General features: G+C 35.2%; 1 protein-coding gene and 2 long non-coding RNA genes across 12 annotated transcripts in view; 2 read left to right on the top strand and 1 right to left on the bottom strand.

Moving 5' to 3' along the window:
- LOC106874684 (innexin unc-9) overlaps positions 1–25,417 on the bottom strand; it is a 172,749-nt gene that overhangs the window by 38,429 nt on the left and 108,903 nt on the right. For 2 of the 10 annotated variants that reach the window (XM_089343760.1, XM_089343761.1), the window contains one exon: positions 12,962–13,024. The exons of the other annotated variants lie outside the window; for them this stretch is intronic. The gene's annotated coding sequence lies outside the window, so the exon portion shown is untranslated. The remainder of the gene's footprint in view (positions 1–12,961; positions 13,025–25,417) is intronic. 10 annotated transcript variants of the gene reach the window in all.
- Positions 15,621–25,417, top strand: part of LOC106874686 (uncharacterized) — a 25,608-nt gene continuing 15,811 nt past the window's right edge. Inside the window, exon 1 of the long non-coding RNA XR_008266751.1 lies at positions 15,621–15,758. This is a non-coding gene — a long non-coding RNA (uncharacterized LOC106874686). The remainder of the gene's footprint in view (positions 15,759–25,417) is intronic.
- Positions 16,625–25,417, top strand: part of LOC106874687 (uncharacterized) — a 9,208-nt gene continuing 415 nt past the window's right edge. The window contains exons 1-2 of the long non-coding RNA XR_001410031.3: positions 16,625–18,748; positions 24,294–25,417. The exon at positions 24,294–25,417 is cut by the window's right edge and continues 415 nt beyond it. This is a non-coding gene — a long non-coding RNA (uncharacterized LOC106874687). The remainder of the gene's footprint in view (positions 18,749–24,293) is intronic.

Below are 25,417 nucleotides of genomic sequence, written 5' to 3'. Positions count from 1 at the left end.
ATAACTATTCGTATCCCGTCTTCATTGATGTATTATACCACAAACTAAGGAACTTATCTCTTGGTGGCCTTGCACAACTAAGACACCAATAATTTGCGTAGCTTGCAATGCTCAGCTCAAGTTGTCTTTTAACTTTTACTTGTTTCAGTCACTGGACTGCGACCGTAATGAGGTTCAGCTCTGAAGGATTTTAATCGAACAAATTGACTCCAGCACTTATTTTTACCTTTTTAAGTCTGGTATTTATTCTATCCATTTCTTTCGTCGAAGAAATTTACGGGGGTATAAAGAAATCAACACTTGTTGTCCAGCGACAAAGACAAGCATATATACATATACCTATTTACGACGGGCTTCCACATAGTTTACGTTAACCAAATTCACTCACATGGCATTGGTCGGTCTGGGACTATCGTAGATATTTGCCCAAAGTGCCGCACAACGGGACTGAACCCGAAACCACGTGGTTGCAAAGCGAGCTTTTTAACCACATAAGTATGAATAAAGCATGAAATTTCTCAAACTAAACTAATATAAAAAATATATTACACGACGATGATTTTTCCATTAGATAGTAAGAACACAGGAAACCCCAATGCATCGTTATCAGGAAGGTGGCGAGTTGGCAGAAACGTTAGCACGCCGGCGAAATGCTTAGCGGTATTTCGTCTGCCGCTACGTTCTGAGTTCAAATTCCACCGAGGTCGACTTTGCCTTTCATCATTTCGGGGTCGACTAAATAAGTATCAGTTACGTACTGGGGTAGATATAATCGACTTAATCCTTTGTCTGTCCTTGTTTGTCCCCTCTGCGTGTAGCCCCTTGTGGGCAGTAAAGAAATAAGAAACGTTAGCACGCCGGGTGAAATGCTTAGTGGTATTTCGTCTGTCTTTACGTTCTGAGTTCAAATTCCGCCGAGGTCGACTTTGCCTTTCATCCTTTCGGGGTCGATAAATTAAGTACCAGTTGCGTACTGGGTCGATATAATCGACTGGCCCCCTCCCCCAAAAAATTTCAGGCCTTGTGCCTAGAGTAGAAAAGAATATATCGTTATCAAGTAGAATGACGTAATCTAAAGATTAGACTTATGATAAGCCAATTCTGTGAAAAAGAAACATTATTTCTCTTTATTGTTATTTCCATTTACTACTAAGTTGTTTTCTATCAGAAGGAAAAGGTCGTAATTTAGGCCGAGGAAAAGGTTACTCAAGTTAATCAGACTCAATACTTCATCTCCAAAAGGCAAAGTTGACCTCAGTTAAGTTTGAACTTAGAGCATAACGAGCCGTAGCTAAAATATTGCTCGACGTTCTAACGATTCTGCATAATGCTAGTTTGCTTGATTGCTAGTGTCCTTCTCAATGATGTGAACACCGTACATGTTCAGTTTGCTTCTCTATCAAATTGTATGCCTTTGTGTAGTTCTTGAATCACTTCAGGTGTTACTTTCTGGTCCCAATCAAGAGATATAATTCTATAGACTTCATTTCAAAAGCCTTCTTTTAAAAAACTGGCGGGGGAACCCCATCCGATCTAGAGTGAAATTGAATATGTTGGGTATATAAACAATTTTCTCCTAAACACATTTGGAGTAACGAGATGACGCCCTATTAATTTATCGAAACAACTCCAATTTCGAACAATATCAAACTCATAGATCCTACGATCGTTTCCATGCCCAATTAATTCAAATTAGAAAAATTAAATTAGAGATTCATAAGGAATATAGTTAATTGAACGTTTCGTCAGGGTCAGAACTTGAAAAAGGAACTACATTAGAAAAAGGAACTACATTAGAAAAAGGAACTACATTAGAAAAAGGAACATTAGAAATTCATGACAGCACATATCTGAATTTAATGCTGAGTTTGCAGTGATATATCAACACATTGGGATATAGTTCTTTTTACTACCAAGTTCTGACAGAGACGAAATGTTCAATTAACTATATTCATTATGAATCTCTAATTTAATTTTCTAATTTGAGTTAATTGAGCATTGAAACGATCTTAGGATCAATGAGTTTGATATTGTTCGAAATTGGAATTGTTTCAATAAATTGATGTCTGCATATCAATTTGTCTATTTTCTTTTTCTTATACATAAATGGTAATTATACCCATATCCATCAATGTGAAACTAACATCTTTTGGTATTTCACTGATACACTGGATAAAACCGGTGAACCTGGATGCTGACATCCCTTTAAGAAGTATTCATATCCTCGAAATAACTAATATATATCATTGCTATTATGCAAAAGTGTCGTAAGTCCAAAACGTTGCGTTTTCAGAAAACAAAAAATAGTTTCACCATTCCATAGCAAAACTGTTGTACTACACTAACAATTTTTGATATCTTGGCATCTGAAGCAGCTGGAGATACGCTAGTTTGACCAAAAGAACCGGCTATTGCAAGCAGTGTGTAACACACTAATTGTACACATAAGACAACACGACATAGTTATATGTACTACATGTCGCCCACCAGATGCCCTGCCTCACAAGAATAGAAGAGTTCTTAACCAAAACAGAAGAGTACATCAGTGTACTTCTCATGGAAGATTTCAACCTGCCCAATGTGAAATGGCCCGAAGGCCTTTTTCTCTCACGAATGAAACTATATGAGCAAAGTCAGGTAGAATCCCTACTCAACCTCACCAACAATTTATATATAGAGCAAATAATACTCTAACCAGGGCAAACAATATACTTGATCTATGCTTCACAAACAATGTAGATTTCATCCATAATGTGAAAGTGGCACCGACGTTAATCTCGGATCACAACATAATAGAGTTGACAAAAGGAACCCACAGACATGCAGCCTATGAGAAGAACTCAAAACCTATCCAATCTGAAGTACCACAAAGCAGACTGGAAATCAATTGAGAAGGAGATCACCAAACAGAACTGGTTCCAATGTCTCTCTACATCTGACAGAGACATGAAATTGAAAACTTTCATGTCCGTGCTACAATTTTGTCCCAGAGAGAAGGGCTAATGCACAAAAAAAAACAAGATTCCCAAGGAGAGGAAAGTTCTTATGAGACGGCGTACAAAGATTGCAAAGCACCTCAACAGAGAACTCAACGACCGTGAAAAACCCCGCCTGGAAATAACACCGCTAGAGATTGAGAAACAAATGAAGCCCTCCCATGAGAAGGAAAGAGACAAAGAAGCCTAGATTATAAGAAATTTAAAATCAGACCGTAAAGTTTTCCTTAAGTACGCTAATGAGACTGCCACTGTGCATTCCAGGGTAGGGCCACTCCTCCAAAGGGTTGGCTTCCTCACGGGAAACCCAATGAGGATAAGTGAAACATTGAATGAACAGTTCCAAAGTGTCTTCACCCTACCCTTACGGCACATGCAAGTTATCAAACCTGTAGAATTCTTTACTACTACAGAATCTGAACGGGAAGCAGTAACAATTGATTACATCAACATCGAAGAAAAGGATGTAATGCTAGCAATAGAGGATATAGACGCAAGCTCAGCTGCTGGCCCTGAGGGATTCCAAGCGATCCTCCTCGAGTCATGCAAACGAGTCCTTGCAAAACCTTTGCAGAGCTTTCTTGCAAGTGGTAAGCACCCGGACAAACTAAAGGAGGGAATAGCCTATCCATAAAGGAGGAAGCAGAGCAGATGCTAAAAACTATAGGGCTATCTCTCTGACCTCACACATCAGCAAAGTCATGGACGAAGGCAGTTAAGTGAATGTGTAGCAAAGTAAATGGCAGTGCCCCAGCATGGCCGCAGCCCTTGGACTGAAACTAAAAGAATATATATATTTGTTTCTCATTATTAAGGCTTTCGTGCAGACAATTCAACATGTTTTAAAACCAATTTATTTTTTGCAGTTCTTGTACCTACTCTTCAGTTCACACATATGCACATAGTGTTACAGTGCACATTACCACTTCTTTTCCTTATTATCAGTAGCTACTGTATCATCTCGAAAAACAGTGACAAGTTGTTATACACTATTATGAACTATTCTTCATATAAATATTGTTCTACAGTATAGTTTGATTATATTGCACTTTATGCTTTATTATTCTTTAACGAAACGTATTTCAAAAAATAATTCATAGCGACACAAGGAGTATTACTACCAAGAGGTAAAATTTATCCCCACTTAAAAGAGGATGTTGTTTTAGAATTTAGGAAAGTGGGTTATACATCATTAGATATACACCTGACTTTCCTATATTAAATTAGGAGTGAACGGAACGCAGAACTCCAAACTGATCAACAACAACAATATTTATTTATGGTGGAAAATATACAGCTTCCAATTGTCCGGTTTCTGAGTAGCCTGAATGTAGATGTACTGTCCCTAGAGATGAATCGTTGGAGAGACAACTTGCTTCTTCCACACTCAATGAGAGCTTGTTTTAGACCGTCTTGCTTGTTCGCTGTCTGGCGTGGTAAGGGACAGAATAGAAGCGGGAACGCTTGGATGTCGAAATCCACACATGCGTGGTTAAAGATGGAGTAATGGAGACTATGCCTTTTTGGCGCCATATGACGTCACTACAAGAACACAGAATACTGCGATAGTTACCATGAGAGAACTTCTTATTTGAATTTCTAGTGCACATAAGCATTCTTGTCTATATCGCTAGCGGGAGATAATCAACCACCATCGCCGCTACCGAGGCTATTTTATAGAATTCATTGTTTGGTAGGGTTATAGTTTTAGAGGTAGGAAAGATTAAAGGACTAGAATTTCTTTGTGCAGTTTCACTGGATAAAGAATTTATCTGTTTCAGCTTCTTTGAAAATAAGTAAATCCATTGTGTATAGAAAGAATTTATTCCTGTACGCTGAGCAACATGTTTAACAAATTACACTAGTCTCTGTGTTGCGGATGTTTGTGTGCGAATTGGCTAGGTTAGGTTAGACATTGATAAACAGTTCAAATGGTTGCAGAGAAATCCCCGGCGATATCTTTCAAAGAAACCACTTGACAATGCTAACTCTATGATCACCACTAGATATCCTCATAAATAGCTCTAAATATTCGTCTACCTCGAATAATTACTGCAGAGGGTTTTGTAGAAGGGAGCGCGGGGTATGTACAAACATGTAATATAATTATAATGCTGATGGTGTAGAGCTGGTTATAGCCAGATTGGTTTATAAATTCTCTGAATTGTAAAACAGCATAGATATCGGTGTGTGTGGGAGGGGTAAAGTTTACCTAGATAATGCATATTGCTTTCTCGTTGTTCAGTGCAGGTCGATATCAAGCCTAATAATGTTCTAATGTAAATTCTTAACGTGTAGGTAAGAATTAACGTTTCTACAGTGAAACATAAAGAACGAACACTATAGATTTAACTTACAAATAGTCCATTCAGCCGGTCCACATGTACATCGCATTCCAAACTACAAAACGTTTTTAGTATCTGCTAGGCAAATAAAAGGATGTTTGTTTACGTGTACAAACATAATCAATTCAATAGCTAAGTAATAGTATATTGATTTTGGCAGCGGGGGAGGGATGTCTATTTTTATTTTTTGACGACTGTTTGTTTAATTACAAGACTAATATTTCTAGTGTTGGTGGAGTAGATGGTAGCAACATCAAAGTTAGAACTTCTACGTGGTCACTGAACTTTCGAGAACAACTGATTCTTATTTTCATGATACAATAACTTGGAAAAAAAAGTGGTTGAAATTTGAACCCAAATGCAGGACAAGACTAATTATATTTCTCGGGTTCTTTCCACCAACATGTCTCCGTTTCCACCAGCATGTTACTTTTTACAGTTTCTTAACAAATATAAAAGGAGAAATTTTATGCTATTTTCAAATGTATTATTATTCTGTAGAGCAGAAGCCACTATCCTTTTCTGCACCACGGATGGTTTTCATACAAGACAATTTTTTTCCAAGGATCAGGGTATCATTCACATGACAAAACAGAATAAAGTGTGTAATATCTAATGGTTACACAAAGAACCGGACTCGCTGTCATATGATTGCGGTTTCGATTCCCAGACCGGGCGTTGTGAGTGTTTATTGAGCGAAAACACCTAAAGCTCCACGAGGCTCCGGCAGGGGATGGTAGCGAACCCTGCTGTACTCTTTCACCACAACTTTCTCTCACTCTTACTTCTTGTTTCTGTTGTGCCTGTAATTCAAAGAGTCAGCCTTGTCACACTGTGCCACGCTGAATATCCCCGAGAACTACTTTAAGGGTACACGTGACTGTGGAGTGCTCAGCCACTTGCACGTTAATTTCACGAGCAGGCTGTTCCGCTGATCGGGTCAACTGGAAAGCTCGTCGCCGAAACCGATACGTATATAATACATATTTAATGCAAAAAAACTTCGCAGACTGCGATAGTAACTAAAAAGCATTAATTAATGTTTTCTTTCTGCGTGAGCCGGTACCAAATGATCCACGATTAGGTGGTCGGGTACTCTTGCTCTAAGGTTCCAGAAATTTGACATAAAATATACTATGTAAGTATTATCACACAGACATAATATCTTTTTTTTAAAGAGAGGAACTTGTTTTGGTGTTCATGCCAGTTCCTAAAGTTATCATTGTAAATTTAGAAATTCCAAAATTTCCAGCTTTCTATTTTTAAGGTGTGGCGTTAAAAAAATCACTTTTATGTGAGAAGGGTGGACAGAATTACCTCCCTTGCTTCGTAAATGTCAACATAGATTAGACTTCACTTGTCAGTGGCGTGCAGAATAACTGTGGTGCCGAAAATAGTAGTAAGCCGGGAAATAATCAGTTTGAACAATATGAGTTTTTTCGTTCCTCTCATTTTTTTCACACAAAAATGTATTAATATTGTGTGAGGTACATTCGAATCAGAGGTTCATCTGTTTTAAAGGCACACGAAATCAAAGTAGCTTAACTGAGTCTACTTGAACTCTAGACAAACATATTTGTATACATATGCACGTGCATACAGAAGCGCATACATTCACATAACCAAACCCATATATATGCGCATATGAGCGTGTGCATGTATAAATAAATAAATAAATAAATATATATATATCTATCTATATATATATATATATATATATATATATATATATATATATATATATATATATATATATATATATACATATATAAATTTGTATCTATATATATATAGATATATATATAAACAATAAATGAGTATATGCATATATATGTACATAAGTATAAATATAAATTTTTATATATAAATATAGATTCATTTATATGTATAAATGCATATGTATATAAATATATATTCTTATATATATATGTATACATATATATATATATATATATATATATATATATATATATATATATATATATATATATGTGTGTGTGTATATTCTTGTATATATATATATATATATATATATATATATATACATTTATACAGATATATATATCTATATAAATATACTTATATAAACATTTATATATACATTTATATATATATATATATATATATATATATACACATTCATATATAAATATATACATTTATATATATATATATATATACATTTATGTATATATACATTTATATATTATATTTATATACATATATATATACACATATATACATATATATATATATATATATATATATATATATATATATATATATATATATATATATATATGTATGTATGTATTTACGTATACATACATATATATACACATTTCTATATAAAATATATATACAGATATTTCTATATAAAATATATAGCTGGTAAATTAGGAGAGTGGCTGCATGACTTCCTGAATGGTAGAAGTCAGACAGTTGCAGCCAATGGAGAACTATCTAGGGAAACACAAATATTGAGCGGTGTTCCACAAGGAACTGTTCTGGGGCCACTACTGTTCATAGTGGCCCTTCTGGACATGCCCACGGTCACTCGGAGAGCCACTGTCACTAGCTATGCTGATGACACAAAGATATCTCAGGCAATAAAGAATCCTGATGATATTGTAAGCCTGCAGAATGACCTAAATGCAATATATGAGTGGGCAGAGAAAAATAATATGCAGTTCAATGCAAAAAAAATTTCAAGTACTGCGCTACAAGACCACAAGTACCTCCCAACTGGCATACACAGGGCCTGGAGGTACTGCAATCCCAGAACCACAAACAGTAAGAGATCTGGGCATCAACATGTGTAGTGATGCATCATTTCACATGCACATTGTCAAGTTGACAGCAAAGTGCAGACAACTGGCAGGGTGGATACTGAGGACATTCCGTACAAGGGATCAAAAAGTCATGTTGACTCTATGGAAGACATTTGTTCTGAGCCGCCTAGACTATTGCTCTCAGTTGTGGTCACCACACAGTGTTAGGCGGACAGCAGAACTCGAGGCAATTCAGCGGCACTATACAAAAAAGATCGCCACAGTCCAACAGATGAATTACAGGGAGCGACTGAAGGCACTAGGTCTCTACTCCCTGGAGCGCAGGAGGGAGAGATATGTAATAATATACATATGGAAAATACTGGAAGGACTGGTGCCAAACTTTGGTATCAAGTACTACAGGAATGCCCGCACGGGTCGCCACTGCATGGTGCCAAAGGTACCGTCCACTGCATCTCACACAAGAACGAGATACTGCAGTAGCCTCAGTTTCAGAGGACCTCAGCTCTTCAATGCCCTGACAAAACATTTGAGAGACATGGAAGACATGGATGCGGAGGTCTTCAAGACAAAACTTGATGCTTTCCTCTCCACGATCCCAGACGAACCAATGGCTCGTAATGAGATGCAGTTTAGGGCAGCTATGTCAAATTCTCTTATACACCAGATGTGCCATCAAAACTCTTGATTGGACGATGTCAGGTGGGGGAGAAGAGCCATGCAAGGAACGTGAAAATCACGGTGGTGCACCAGCATGACCGCAGCCACTTGGCTGAAACACATAAATAAATAAATAAATAAATATATATATGTACATACGTTTTTATACAATATAAATAAATATATATATATATATATATATATATATATATTATATAGAAATGTATATATATATATATATATATATATATATATATGTATGTATACTCTTTTGACTGTGGCCATGCTGGAGCACCGCCTTTAGTCGAACAAATCGACCCCAGGACTTATTCTTTGTAAGCCTAGTACTTATTCTATTGGTATCTTTTGCCGAACCTCTAAGTTACGGGGATGTAAACACACCAGCATCGGTTGTCAAGCGATGGTGGGGGGACAAACACAGACACAAACACACATACACATATATATATATATATATATATATATATATATATATATATATAAACATATATACAACGGGCTTCTTTCAGTTTCCGTCTACCAAATCCACTCACAAGGCTTTGGTCGGCCCGAGGCTATAGTAGAAGACACTTGCCCAAGGTGCCACGCAGTGGGACTGAACCCGGAACCATGTGGTTGGTAAGCAAGCTACTTACCACACAGCCACTCCTGCGCCTATATATATATATATATATATATATATATATATATATATATATATATATATATATATATATATATATATATATATATATATATATATATATATATATATATATATATATATATATATATATATATATATATATATATATATATATATATATATATATATATATATATATATATATATATATATATATATATATATATATATATATATATTCTTATATTTTATCCATAGATATTATCATTAATTCTACAACACACCAATCTGTTAAGGGCCACTGTTATATTCTCTAAAGAGTGACTGATACATTTTAGGGAATCACTTGCCACAAATGTCTTCCATTTATGCCTAATATTCATACCTTGGCTCTCCCTTCGATGAATGAATTTGCATCCCAAAACCTTGACTCCCAATGTTATATGAAATCATTGACTTCGAATACTACTTCCCAGTTAAGTTTCTTTTGCACCAAGAAATTGCCAATATTAACCGTTTAAATTGAATAGTAAATATTAACCGTCCAAATTGCACAGTAAACATTCTTACCTAACCTACATTTAGTGTTCTAAAATGTTGCGGAGATAACAGTAATTGTTAAAAGTTTAAATCTCTCAATATAGTATTTCACAGAACCCATCTTGAGTCTTCTTAATTAATGATTATATATAACCTATAGCTTATCTCCCTCATCGGAGACAAAGTTTAAACGAAAATGTAGCACCAAGACTAAATACCTTATCCATATGTTATCTTAAATTTAAACCAGAAATTAAATTAAAATTAACAAAACTGCCGATTGTCAACATTAGTTTCGAATCGGGAAATAGTGGGGAAAATATGCCGATTCTTTCTGAGTTGCACAGACAATACAGCAGATATACTGTTGTGCAGTTAATAGAATTTATTTAGTAAATGTGACAAGGTGTTATGATAGCACAAAATAACAGCAGGAGAGACATAATGCAATAAAATGTACCACAAATGTTAGTTATAAAACCGATCTTTCCAAAGCATAAGCATCACCACTTTGTTTCTTTCTTAAACTATTGTCTTCTCAAAATTTAATTTACGTCTGATTTTTACCAAGTGCAATTTTCTTTTCAGTTATCTTTTTTTTAATTTCATTTTTTACTACTGTGTTAGTGGGTAGTGTCTATGTGTGACTGTAAATGTGTCACCAGTTCTTAAAATATGTCTGTGTGTCTACTTTCATTTACATCGCTCTGTAAAAACAGTCCTATTTATTATTTAGACACAGCTGTTCCCATATGTTATATAGATTAACAATATCTTTCTTTCTCGAGTGTGTCTGTGTGTGCGCGTGTGTGTGTGTGTGTATGTATGTGTGTGTGTGTGTGTGTGTGATGTATGTATGTATGTATGTATGTATGTATGCATGCATGTATGTAATTAAAACTGTCTGTGATTTGTGGCCTTCTTTTCCTTTTTTCATAAGTGGAAGAGAATAATTAGATATGTTATTGACTAAAGAGAAAAAATTACTTATTAAATTTGTATATCCTCATACATATACACCTGAATGCGCATATAAGTGTATATTACATTTACAGATGGATAAGATTCAAGTTATAGTAGGTAATCGCCCACCAATAGCAATATTTCGTGTAAAAAATATTTGCAGCACAGTATTGATAAATTTGCAATAATGTTACAAATAATTATTACCATCAAAGTAATAGTAGATTACTAAGATTTACATAGAAAACGATTTTTAACAAATTACACATGTCTGAAATGCAATGTGAATTTGAGATGTATAAAAACTTGATTTTTTTTAATCACGATGAAATTTGATATCGTATGAGACATAAGTATTCTTTCTGATGAAAAATGGAAGTTTAATTTAAGCGCCATGTAGAGTTGAAAGAAATGGCATGATTAGAAATTATGAAATTTTTGTCAATAAATATAAAAAACTAATGGCATTGACAAAAATTTTGGCTTTGAAATGTTTGTTAATGGTTAATGACTCAATGTTCGATCTCGACGTAGAATGTAGATTATAAACTATCTGGTGGTAATGAAAGTTTCCATTACTAAGTTTCAAGTGTTGATGTGAAGTTATATTTCGTATCTCATTAAAGAGATCTATAACCAAAGGCAATTTCGGTCATGATTATCCAAGTTTTCATTTTTTCTTTTTTTTTTTTAAGCAATGTGTAAAACCAACTGCATCATTCAATGTTATTCTAAAAGACGATATGATGTAAGTTAAGAACTATTTGGCTGTTCTTTCTAACAGGCCAAGCAATCATGTGCAGGCTTCGGCAATAGCTTTTAATCTTAAGAGTAGCGAGAGCTGATACCTCGAACTCTTTCATTCAACTTCACATTAATTTACAAAATTCAGAGTTATCTCCCTTGTCACCCGTTTACAGAAAAAAAAAGAATTTTTTAGCTTTAATTAACCTTATAAATTTCTCATTTTACACCATTTAATCCCTGTGATAATTTCTGCTGTTAAAATATTAAAGTCCAATGTTTTACTACTTAAATATATGGTCAGCAGCCCTTTATAATTAAACTATTAATTAACCGCATTTCCTGGTGCTCCTCAATATTATTTTACTAACAACATTTTCTACATAGTCAAACAATTACTACAATCCTAGTCACAAATATCGATGACTCTGCATCAGCTGATGAAGACTACTTATTCAGAAACGTTCAGAATCGTTCCCCTTGTCTGTGTGATCAAAGAATAATGTAACCTAATTCTTGATATTTTCTCACCTAATTATTGTATTTAACCTCCACTGCGATTAATTTCAGATGTTGAAAACACAGGAAATAATAAATCTATCGTTTTTATATATTTTAGCTTTAACAAGAAATTGGCTTTTAAGTAGATCGAGGTATATCTACAAAATACTTTAAGTGCACTTCCTCAGAGATAAGAGGTTAAATCATAAAAGCCCTTTACCCTTAGATAATATATTTACCACTTAGTTTAACATTATGCAGTTTACTTAGTAAACATTTTTTTTACTGTTCCTATAATCATGACCTGAACTCTCCGTGTGGAGGGGTTGTATTTTATAGGTATGGATGTATTTATGTATGTGCACATATAGGCAAGACTAAGAACGTAAGTGAAGTAAGTCTTACACTGTGAAGAAATTATTGAAAGAACAATTTGACTGCCTCCAGTATCGATCACAGGAAATGTAATTTAAATTAAATAAATATTAATCACATGAAAAGTGAATTTTGACAAAGAATAAATTCAATATGATATCACAACTAATGTATAGTTTGTCTATATCTCTGATGGCATGAAAATGTTTCAGGATGAAGAATTATAAATGTTAGATGGGATTTCACAACATGAAAAGCTGACCAAACTCGTGCAACAGATATAAAACACAATACACACAAGTACAGAAATAGTTTTATTTCAGCTTATATAGAGTGACACTAAATCCATGCTGTTCTCACAAATACACAGACACCAAACGAATGGTAAATATACTATACCAGTTTTGCAAGAAACTGTATCTGTTTTCCACAAATGTATCTTAGTGTAATCTAAGTGTGCAGCTGAAAAAAGCCAAATGATGAGATATGATACGAATGAATAAAAGAATGAATGTACTGAGACAGGCTAATGAACTAAAGAAATGCATGAATATATACAGATACTTTTGTAGATTAAAAATTGTATGAGCAACTGCTATGAAAATCATAAAATAATTTAATGATGTAATTGAAAACAATATTTCATTAAATGATTAATGGAATGAAAAACCAAAGTATATTTAGAATATATGTATATAAAAATGTGAGTATGTGACGAATATTATCTTCATACGTGAACAGGGGAGACAACCTTGGATGCGTTTCGCTTTGTTGAAAATTCTCAGCACAGCACACAGCCTCATCGTAATTTGCGACACGAGTAATCAAATACACATACTAAAATGTACATTTTGAAAGTAAAAATTATATATATATAAAAGAATTGACTGCCAATACAGGTAAGACAGAATATACAAAGAGACAGCAGTTAATAAATGTTAATAAATGAAACACTAAATACAACAATATATCACAATAATAATATAGAAAAACAGCGATATGATCGCATTAAGTTGATTAATATAAAAGTGTGTGTGTATATATATATATATATATATATATGCACAGAGAGAGAGAAAGACAGACACATAGATAGATAGATAGATAGATAGATAGATAGATAGATAGATAGATAGATAGATAGATAGATAGATTTTTGTACACTGGAAGTGAGGAATTTTTAGCTCATACGTACTAGTTGTATTTCACTTCCCTTACTCAGCGGTCAAACTAACATATTAATTAACTAATCAATTATTTGATCAATCGTTTGGTCAATGAATCTGTTGGAAGCATCTGACTGATTAAATGATCAAGTTGGTGAAAAATTCATTAGTTATATATACGTTTATGTGTGGATATATATATATATATATGAGTAAAAATAAATACAAAAGAAGGGTTTTGTATGATCGTGTATATAGGAATATATTATTTTATTTAAAAGAGTTCCAACTCTGTCTGTTTTTTTATGTTTTATGAAAATTCTTGTAAAATTAATGTGGGATATAGAATATGGAATATATAATATATAATATAAAAATGGATGGTACAATGAAATGAAGTATTGAATGTCTTATTGAATATATGGAATATGTCTTATTGAATATTTGAAATATTGAGTGTTCAATATAAAGGATTAAATATATAAAGGTGAATACGTATTTTCAATATTCATCATGGCCGGTATCTGACAGACTTATTCAATAAGACATTCAATACTTCATTTCATTGTACCATCCATTTTTATATTATATATTATATATTCCATATTCTATATCCCACATTAATTTGACAAGAATATACATAAAACATAAAAAAAACAGACAGAGTTGGAACTCTTTTAAATAAAATAATATATATATATATATATATATATATATATATGCATGTATGTGTGTACACACATACACACATACATACATACATACATACATACATACATACATGCATGCATGCATGCATGTATGTATGTATGTATGTATGTATGTGCATACACACACATTCTGCACAATGATCTCGACATGACGAAGGTTTCTCCTTGGTGGATGGCACGTATTGTGACACCTGATCAAAAACGCACCAGGCTGATTACATCAGGTTTCCTAAGCCGGTGTTGACTTCATTACTTTGAGCTAGAAACAAATAGACAATTCATGCAGTAGAAACACCCTTCCTCACTTGCTCCAAAGAAGGCCAGGATCGTTTCATTTGCAGGGAAAGTGACGGCCTCAGTTTTCTGGGATGCAAAAAGCATTGTGGACCTTCAAAAGGGCCACACCATCATTGGAGAGTATTATACCAACTTGGTGAGGCAGTTACAAAAGGTTATGGAGGCCAAACGCCCAGGAAAACTGACGAAAGGTATTTGGTTTCAATAGTTTTGAACTAGTTGATCAGCCTCCTTATTCCTTATTTGGTATTATCTGAATATCATCTGTTTCTCAACATGAAAAAGCGAATATTTATGTGTGTGTGTGTGTGTGTGTGTGTGTGTGTGTGTGTGTGTGTGTGTGTGTGTGTGTGTGTGTGTGTGTGTGTGTGTTTGCCACCCTCACCCTCGTTTGACAAATAGAATTGGTTTATTTATGTCTCCGTTATATAACAGTTCGATAAAAAAGACATAGAATAAACGGTGTAAATACTATAAATGATTTGTGTCACTGAAAAGGAAGAAGGGAAGTAACTCACTGAACTATTCGATTGAAATCAACAAAGTGAGAACGAGACAAAGTATTTGTCAAAATTGACTTTAAGTGGCTAATTTGACTAAAACCACAAAATTCCTAAAAAGTGGAATTCCAGTATGCATGCAGTCAAACGAGTGGAACAAATAAAAGATCGATGTTTATAAAATCTTTAATCGTTAGAATATTATAATAAATAGAGAAATTATTGAAAAGGTCTCCAAAATGTTTATGTCTGGACGATAAGTGCAACACAAGACACTCCTGTATTTAGAGTCACTTATGTAACTTGGAACTAGATAAAAAAAAAACACATACGCACTTACACACACACACACATAAATACATACATACACACATACATACATACGTACACATTAAGAGTAGGCTGGTTGTACGGTTTAGAAGTTTATTTTTCAATCAAGCGGCGCCTTGCGTAAATTTCTTCTAATATAGCGTGGAGTTTACTAATTGTTTATGTGTAGAAAGTGGTAGACAAATATGCATATGTAAGTCTCCTTTTATCTCTCTCTCTCTCTCTTTCTCTGTATGTATGTATGTGTACATGCATACATACATACATACACAAACCTGATGATCGCAGTGGCGTGAAACTCGAGTCGTGAGACAAGCTCTCAGCTTCAGTTGTATGTATGTACGCATGTATGTATGTATGTACGCATGTATGTATGTATGTATGTATGTATGTATGTATGCATGAATGTATGCATGTATGTATGCATGCATTTATGTATGTATGTATGTATGTATGCATGCATTTATGTATGTATGTATGTATGTATGTATGCATTTATGTATGTATGTATGTATGTGTGTATGGGAGGAGTACGTTTCTGTATATATTTGTGACAGGCTGCTCTTAGTACTGCTGCTAACATGTAAACAGCACTTGTTACCAACCTGTTACACGTTCGGGGCGATGGTGGCGAAACCAGCACCCCATCTGTGTATCTTTGTGATGGTTGCAGAAACCTAACAACATAAAAACAAAACCACAGTGAAAACGACAGATGAACATGCGGATATAGAAATATACAAGATAATCAACAAACGTGCTGTAGGACCACTCTGGAAGCGATATTCTCCCTAAATATCTCAATCACAGAAGCAGGTGGTTTGATGCGTCACACTGCGATGAATTTTGTTTTATTTTGTGTATTCCACTTCGTATCTGCGATATACTTAACTATGTGAGAAGTATAATTACGCCAAGTTGGGCAAGGAGAACTTCAAACACAAATATATATATATATATATATATATATATATATATATATATATATATATATATATATATGTGTGTGTGTGTGTGTGTGTGTGTGTGTGTGTGTGTGTGTAGAGAGAGAGAGAGAGGGGGGACTGTGATGGTAAGATAGATCCCCCATCAATCTGATTGGGATTTGCACCTCTACGGATGAGTCCATTTTTGTCTAACATAATTGTTATACAGTTCTATATTTAAGAGATGAGGTATTTTGTACATTATTTACATTTGACGGATATTTGTCCTCATCTTGTATGTTGTTAACACAACATTTCGGCTGATATACCCTCCAGCCTTAATCAGGTGTCTCAGCTTTCGTTGAGTGAATCTGGTAGACGAAAACCGTGTGGAAGCTGCTCATATGTGTGTGTGTGTGTGTGTGATCCAGTGTTGGTTTGTTTGTATTCCCGTAACTTAGCGGTTCGGCAAAAGTGTTCGAAGGAATAAGCACCAAACTTTAAGAAAATAAGTAATGGGGTCGATTTATTCGACTAAATTTTCAAGGTGGTGGACCCAGTGTAGCTACACTCCAATGACTGAAACAAGTAAACGATAATAGATGAAAGACGTAATTCACGATCTGTGTCTGTATCTCTATTGATGGTTTCCTTATCTTTGTCTCTTCTGGCACTCACTTTTCCACTTGTCCACTGCAAATCTTTACTATACAATCCATATAGCACACCCGTCTCACTCATCTCCACACTGTCACTTCCACTTTATTTAACTGCTTAAGCCATGCATTAAACTCTACTCAATTATTCTACCCACGAAAATTACACAAACAATGTCCTCCGCGCCTTTGAACTTTTATTCTTTACAAAGAATTTTAACATCAGCGTAGGAGGGCCTAAAAACGCTATCGGTACTGCCCTTCCTTCCAGACTAAATTATCCCCCGAATTCCACAAATGTGTGTGCAGCACTAAGTCACAAATACAGCAGAGTAATAATAATAATAATCTCTTTCGACAGCAATATCGGATTTAATTTTACGATGAGCCACTTCACTTTCAGGACCAGCGATTTCTAACAGTAAATATCTGGATAAGCAAGATATTTCAACAGGTCGATTAGCCCTCAAAACACCACATGAAGTTTTCATTGGTAGCTCAAAAGCATGTTATGAGTTATGGGATATTTTCAATCAAAACGTGCATATGTATGTGTCGGAAGAAACAGGTAGATAGTCATACGCAAATTGAAAATATCCATGCGTGCATATGTATAGAGTAACAACTCTTATTTTGAGCATAAAAATACACGCTGTCTAAGGGAAATAAGTCAGTGACTTGAGTCGTTGGTAAATATGTTAAGGGGCGTCATGTACTGAATGACCTTCCTTTTAGAGAAAGAAAACCTTGCAACACCTTAGAGAAGAAAAACTCCTGCAGAAAAGGGAGATATAATATCGAGAAATTAGTAATACATATGCTTAAGGGGGTATATATTCTTTGTCTGCAGGCAAAGGGACGTAAAAAAATCCCATAACAGTTGTCAAACAACGGGTGGACACAAACAAACGCGCTCGCAGGCTTGCGCTCAAATATACACACACACAAACAAACACACACATATACATACACACACGACGGATATCCAGACAGTTTCTATCTATAAATTCACTTACAAGGCCTTACAAGCGTAGCAGAGAACATCTCTTTCCCTGTCATCACCTGACTGACTATTCTTTGCGCGGGTAAATTATCTCCAGTCCGTTCACTCCAGGACGCAAATCGACCAACCGTAGCTCCTAATAAGGTCACGTGAGAGTGTTCTTCTGATGGTTCTCTGGAGCCTATCTGTATCTATAAATAGCCTGCTAAGCTACCCGCCAATTCGTCGTGGCTCAGATCTTCTGAGATCTGGTCGTTTGACCACACACGCGTAACACAGCACCAACCAGCCAGCCAGTTCCAGCGACGACATCAACAACCACTTCAACTACGACTACCAGCATCGTCGCCAGCGTCAACATGACTTCTACACGTACACAAATTACCAAACAACCACCGCAGCTTCTCTTCTCAACCCTGTTTGTGTGAATCGCCGCACCACGAAATAACCGCCAGAATTCGACACCTGCGAGAACCCATCTGTATTAAGAACCCGGCCCGGCATAGAAGCCCCAACATCATGACGAGTGACCGCTCTGCCTTAAACTTAACTTCTTACATGCAGACCTACAATCTAACTGTGTACCTCAACAGAACTGGTATTTCCTTATCCGTGTTACTGACTCTAAACTATACTATGTAACTCTTACATACACATACATGTATTACTTGCACACACTTTTGTTTACATGACGGCCAGTCTTATATTGTGTTTTATTATGTCGCATTCACACGCACACAGACATACAGTTTAATGCTACAATGAATCTTACTGTTATACATCTCATACGGTTGCGTTTCTATCATGTTCCTTACTGGCAAATTTCTTAGTTCTCTATATTATAGAATTATAACATATTTATCATTTCATATTTTTGTGGCGACCGTGTGACGCGTTAAAAAAGGAGCCTGTTTTCTATTCGTCACCATTTCTCCTTTTGGTTCGCACGGTCGTTCTTACACACACACACACACATATATATATATATATATATATATATATATATATATATATATATATATATATATATATATATAAGCAATAATAAATCTCTGAACACACACACAAATATATAAAAACACTACGCTCATTATTATATTAGGAGACGGTAGTGTGATTTCAAAATAATTTCACTGCTATTTACTAAGTTATTGAACAGCATTTGCATTAAAGTGTTTTTAACAAGGTGATAAAATTTCAACTGCTCCAAAGTTTATTTCGTAGTTTTCCGGGTAGAGATTAGACGCCCACTTAATGTCACTTTCCAACTAAAATACGAAATCATGAGCTGAAAGGTCAATATGCGCAATGAGTATTACTATTATGAAAAGTAGTCACCGATGCCTTTGTAAAGCATTACTTCATATTTAAAGTCAACTTGATAGTCCTCTGAAGAGTAGTATTCAACTCAATTTGTGATATCGCAAGTGCACATATGCCTAAGAGTCTTCTACGATTTTCTAAGATATTAAAAGCATAATAGGTAAAACAAATTTTCAAACATTTCCCCAGATTAGTTAATTCATCTAATCTTACGATAATAACTTAAATTCAACCAATTTCTTAAATGACACAAAGGTCAACGTTGAAACAGCTCTGCTATGCAATCATTTATAGTTGCTAATTTCATCAGGCGTTGGTTAGTTGACCTACTTTTTGCATCTAGTACAAAACATAATTTACAACAAGTACACTGAGATGACATAATAGTTTCTTTTTTTTTCTTGTTTCTTTTTCTCCTTCGTATAATACTAACCAAAAATGTATTTATTCGAAATTTCTGGCCATTTAAATTATAATATATTTTCAATATAATTCTGTGAAACGTAGTGGTTCTTAATGAAAGGATATTATTTATTAAAACTGTGACTCTTATGCCTATCCGATACATACTTTACCAAACACCTAAAGAAGACAATTATAAAGTAGTTAACAGCAGGATTGCAGCTTAATACATAAAAGAGGAAAATGAATTATATATGCGTATATATGAGTGAAAGTGTAAATGGTTGTTATGGACATGCCAATCTTGTTTCGCTGCATTTGTGCTGGTTAGATATGAGTTCGTTTTTCATAGACTGATTTGAAGTGAAGCAACAAATACGACGTCTGATCAATAAGTATCCGGACTGTTGCCATAGTAACAAAGCTAAAGCACGCAGAGTGAAGCCGCTGGGCACAGATTGACCTTGGTCACTATTGTGCATGTGCACTGTTTTAACCTTCAAGCTCACTTCTGCTATTTACAGCAGTGCTTGGAAAGAACGTATGTAGCGTGTGATCGTCACATTGAGGCCTACGCAAAGTTGCAGAAAGTGTATGGAGAGGAGTGTACGAGCCGCACACAAGTGTACGAGTGGTTCAGACGTTTCCAAGATGGCTGAAAAAATGTCGATATTGACAAATGTTCAGGGAGACCCGCAATCAACAGAACTGAGAAAAACATTGCAGATGTGCGTGCAGATGTGAGAGAAAATCGGCGAATCACCATCTGTGAGTTATCAAAGGATGTACAGATTAGTTACGGTTCAGTTCAGTGCATTATCACTGAAGATTTGGGTATGAGACGCTTGTCTGTCAAGTTTGTGCCAAAACTGCTTTCAGCTGACCAAAAAGACATTCGAGTTTCGGTTGATTATGTCGAGAACGATAAAATTGTTTGAAAACTTTGCGTAGGACTCTGAGAAGGTATCGCCAAGCTTTTGGCAAAATTTGATGCAGATTCTCTGCTCAACTTTCTCTGTCATGGTCAATGCGACGATCACACGCTATACACGTTCCTTCTAAGCACTTCTGTAAACAGCAGAAGTGTGCTAGAATGTTAAAAATTAGTGTGCATGCACGGCAGAGTTGAAGGTCAATCTGTACCAAGCGTCTTCACTCTGCGTGTTTTAGCTTCGTTACTATGGCAACAGCCCGGATACTTATTGATTAGACCAGGTATTTCCCGGCAGTTCTTTTGTAGAATTTGATGCTGACATCACTTCACTCTGTGTCTCTAAGCTGGGAACCAGTAAAGAAGAGTGAGGGATCCAATGTCATTAGGCTGATCAATGCTGTACGCTATGAAGTCATTCATTCTCATAAACGTTTCAAACATTGAGTTAGCTTTTTCAAAGAAAGATGTGATGAATAAATTATCCAGATATTGCAAAGACGGCATAGTAGTAGATGAAGTTGGACTCGGCGTTCCAAGTGATGGTCTTGCACTGCCTGTTTTTCTTTCCTTATTGGTTTTTCTTTCATTTATTCAAATTAAGAAAAACTAAAATGAATACCTATACTCTTTGCCACATTCTGTTTGTCCGACGCTCAGATTGATGTTACGTGATGTGAATATACAGCCGCCACCTGTATATTCTATTATGAAAACATAGTGTACAGAAGGGCTTCCCCAAACATTTTCTTCCAGTATACCCCGTGTGTAGAATATATTGTAAAATGGTTGGATACCACAGAAGAGACAATAGACATGTTATTTGCTATTAATTCAATCTCATTTAATTTAAAGAGCTCAAATTCTGCCGTGGTCATATTTGCTTTTCATCCTTCAGAACTCCATAAAATAAAGTATTGCTGGGGTACTGGACTGAATAATAATCAACTGATCCACCACCATTATCAAAAAATTCTGTCTTGTTATTTATGTAAGAAATCAGTTTCATTATATTTCATGCTGCATTTTTTAACAAGATAAATTAGCGTGGCTCGTTCTAACAAGTAACTCAGTTTCAAAGAATAATAGCGTTTGTGTGGTGTGCTAGTGTGTAGGTGTATGTATGCGCGTCGAGTGTCTGTATATGTGTATATCTTTGTGTGTGTGTATGTGTGTGCGTGCGTCACAGAGAGGCACACCTGCATATCCTTCTGAATTCTCAGCCTTGCACTTGTTTTGTTATAATCAACACTGAAAACTTTTGTTCACAACGAGAAGTGGATAGGATAGAGTAAAAGGCTTCCTATACATGCTCTAAATACAAGTTGTGTTTAAGTTAGTTATGAGTACTTCAAAAAACCAGTTGCGGTTTTCTTTTATTTTGGGTTGTTTTTTTTTTTACAGAACTTGCGCACCCTCGCATTTTCTCCTGCGTACCAAGATTTGAGAAACTCTGGTGTAAAGGAATTAGTTTTAGTGCAAGTTCTTACAATAGGATATAAACTGTAGACCATTCAGTCGTTGGAACAGCACCCTATCGAATTGGCTCGCTAAGAATTCTAAGTTGCATTTTTCAGTGTTGTCTAATTTTAGTTTATCTAAATATTTTCTTCATGAAGAAAATGTTGGATTGAATGGAATACAAAGGAAGACATTGTAACGTCCAAATATGTGACGTTAATTCTATTTTCACTACGATTCCCAAATTGGAAATCTAGCCAAGAGGAAAATTACATTTTTGTGCATGCACCCCCTTCTACATACGCACGCACACGCGCGCACACACACACACCTACTCACACATAAATGTTGGTATGAACATGTGCTCTACTGCATATATAAACACACACGCACTCCCAAAGCATACCACATACACATACACATGTGTACGTTGGCGAATTCTGTCCCAAATATTAACACACACATACACATACACAAATGCAATTATGTATGAATAACCATGTATACATTTGTACAAAGGCTTAAATGTACACAAAACGCACAATGATGCATATATATACATATACGTCTTTACAAATCTACACAGAACGTCTGTATATAGTCATACTTCTGCGAACACACATATCATATACACACATGCGCACACAAACACACACACAGACACACCACACACACAGCGGGGAAATATTAGCGTGCGTACGCGTGAATGTGTGTGTGTGTGTGTGTGTGTGTGTGTGTGTGTGTTTAAGTAAAGCAAAAATAATTTACAATAACATCTAGTATCATAGTCGGGGAAGGATATTACATGGGTCATAGTGGGAAGACATTTAATATGTATTATAGATATTCACAGATTAAGTCAAAGATTGTCACAACTAAATCGTAATGGAAGTTTTGTTAGTCAAATCTTTTCATGATAGACTTGCAGGGTGCGACCCAAGAGTTAAAGGCGTCATTTAAGTACAAAATTTCAAGGTAGTCGGCTAACCATGTATATCGACCTCAATGTGTGTGTGTCTGTGTGTGTTTTGTTCATTTAATTGTCGTTCGCGGCCTCTCAACTATTTGTGACGAATCAATATCTATTTAGGTAACAGCAATTTTCGGCTCTCAGTCGACGCCTATGTATGTAGTTTATGTGTTACAGATGGCTCAGGCAAATAGGATGGAGACTGTTTATTATTCAACGGCCTAATAATTTTTATCGTGTGCACTCCCATTTAGGTCCGTGCAAAGCTGCTAAACTGGCCTCCGCTAAATGTGAAATGCAAACTTTATTTCAAATTAATCAAAAAGTACTTTCGCAAATAGTGTGAAATAAATACACGAAGTTAACGCATTGTGTGTGTGTGTGTGTGTGTGTGTGTGTACGCGCGCGCACAGGGTGCTCTTGCAACTAACAGAACAGAAGAGAGGACAGAACAATTTATAAAACAGGGAATTCTTTACCGAAGTGTTTTCTCTTTGCCTCTAGACTACGGTAGAAATCACTCTCTAATGTCTTAAAAACGTGTCAATTGACTCACGTGGCAAAAATCCACAACTCTGCAGAGGCCTGTTCTTGCTGAATCCACCGAGCTGTATTATTATTATTATTATTATTATTATTATTATTGTTATTGTTGTTGTTGTTGTTGTTGTTGTTGTTGTTGTTGTTGTTGTTGTTATGCACAGGTACAGCTTATAGCCATAAGCTGTAATGGTACTGTACAATTAACAAGTATTTGTTTGCCGTGCTAATTCGGAAACTTTGCCGCAATAATTTTAAATCCTAAAGAAGTATCTCTACTCGAGGCTCGAAACTGGAAATTAAATGTGAAATAAATATGCCTTTACTAAGAACCGAAACCGTGTCGCAGTAACGACATGGGGTAGTGAAGGGGGAAATCATCTGTATCTTTGTTTTTTGTTTTATTTTGTTTCTTCGTTTTTTGTTGGGGTTTTTGTTTTTCAAAATATTTATAAATGAAATTGCTATCAAGAAATTCTATCTCTGTCGTCTCTATTTCGTTTCTTTTGAATCTAGAACTGTTTGTGTGCGTGATGGTGCGGCTTAGAGAAGATGATTGAGATTACTACAATATGAGTAACTAACTACAGCAGCATCCAAGACTTTTACAATGTCAGCAACTATTTGGAGATGAAATATTTTCAGATCCTGAAGGAGTTGACTAGTCTATGGGACGCAGTTTTGGTTATATGATCAGGAGAGATCATCAATGAGCGTGGAAGTCTGTCATTTGTAGTTTGTAACTTTGAAGGTTTTACCTGCATGCTGTCCAGAACTAGAGGGTGGGGTAAAAGACTGTTTCTTTGATATATCTAATGGCTGTGTCTCGTGCCTTGTGCCTAGACAAAACAAAAAGCACACAACAAATAAACATCAGCAAGCACCGAAGAAGTAATGTACTTGGTATTAGCCATTTCACTTCTCTTACGAAGCTAATACTTTTCAGAAATCTTTATAATTCATTCCAGGTGGATCCTATCGGCTCCATAGTTCCTAATAAAGGACTTATTTTCATTTGGTGAATTATTATTTATGTGATTTGTTGATCTTAAGATGTATGTGTGTACCTTTCCCTTTCCTATTAACATCAGATTTATACTCACAAACTTTTTTTACTTATATAATTACATTCCAAAACTTTATCCAAGTATTTAACCTTTAACAATTTTCATTTTTTTTTTTTTTATATATCTTTTTTTCAATTAACCAGTCGTTCAAACGATCTACTAAATCATTCTGCACTTGAAATTACTCATATTTTAAATTCAGCCATATTCTTTAACAAGTCAAATCGTCGAATGTGAGGGCTTATATAATTAGTTGTTTTTAAGTTCACCTCAGTAAACTTTGGCAACTTAATAATTCTGTTTCATGAATCAGTGAAATTTATAGATTAAACAAAAATGGCAACGTTTACTGTAATTGCGTTTTATTTAATTTATTATTTTTGTATGAATACCAAAGTTTCCAGTGGGCCGATATTGCAAGACAGACTCGATTCTCGATTGAAGCAATTTGCTTCACTTCATTTGACTTCTTGAACTCGTACTCGTGGTTTTGAACTGTGATTAGAAAGAGCTGAGCCCCCACGAGACTGATACCGTCAATACACTATATAAAAACAATATATCGTTGGGCAG

The sequence above is a fragment of the Octopus bimaculoides genome, chromosome 2, assembly GCF_046866305.1.
Source record: "Octopus bimaculoides isolate indiv1 chromosome 2, ASM4686630v1, whole genome shotgun sequence".
Lineage (NCBI taxonomy): Eukaryota > Metazoa > Mollusca > Cephalopoda > Octopoda > Octopodidae > Octopus > Octopus bimaculoides.
This window is presented reverse-complemented; position numbering and strand designations above follow the sequence as displayed.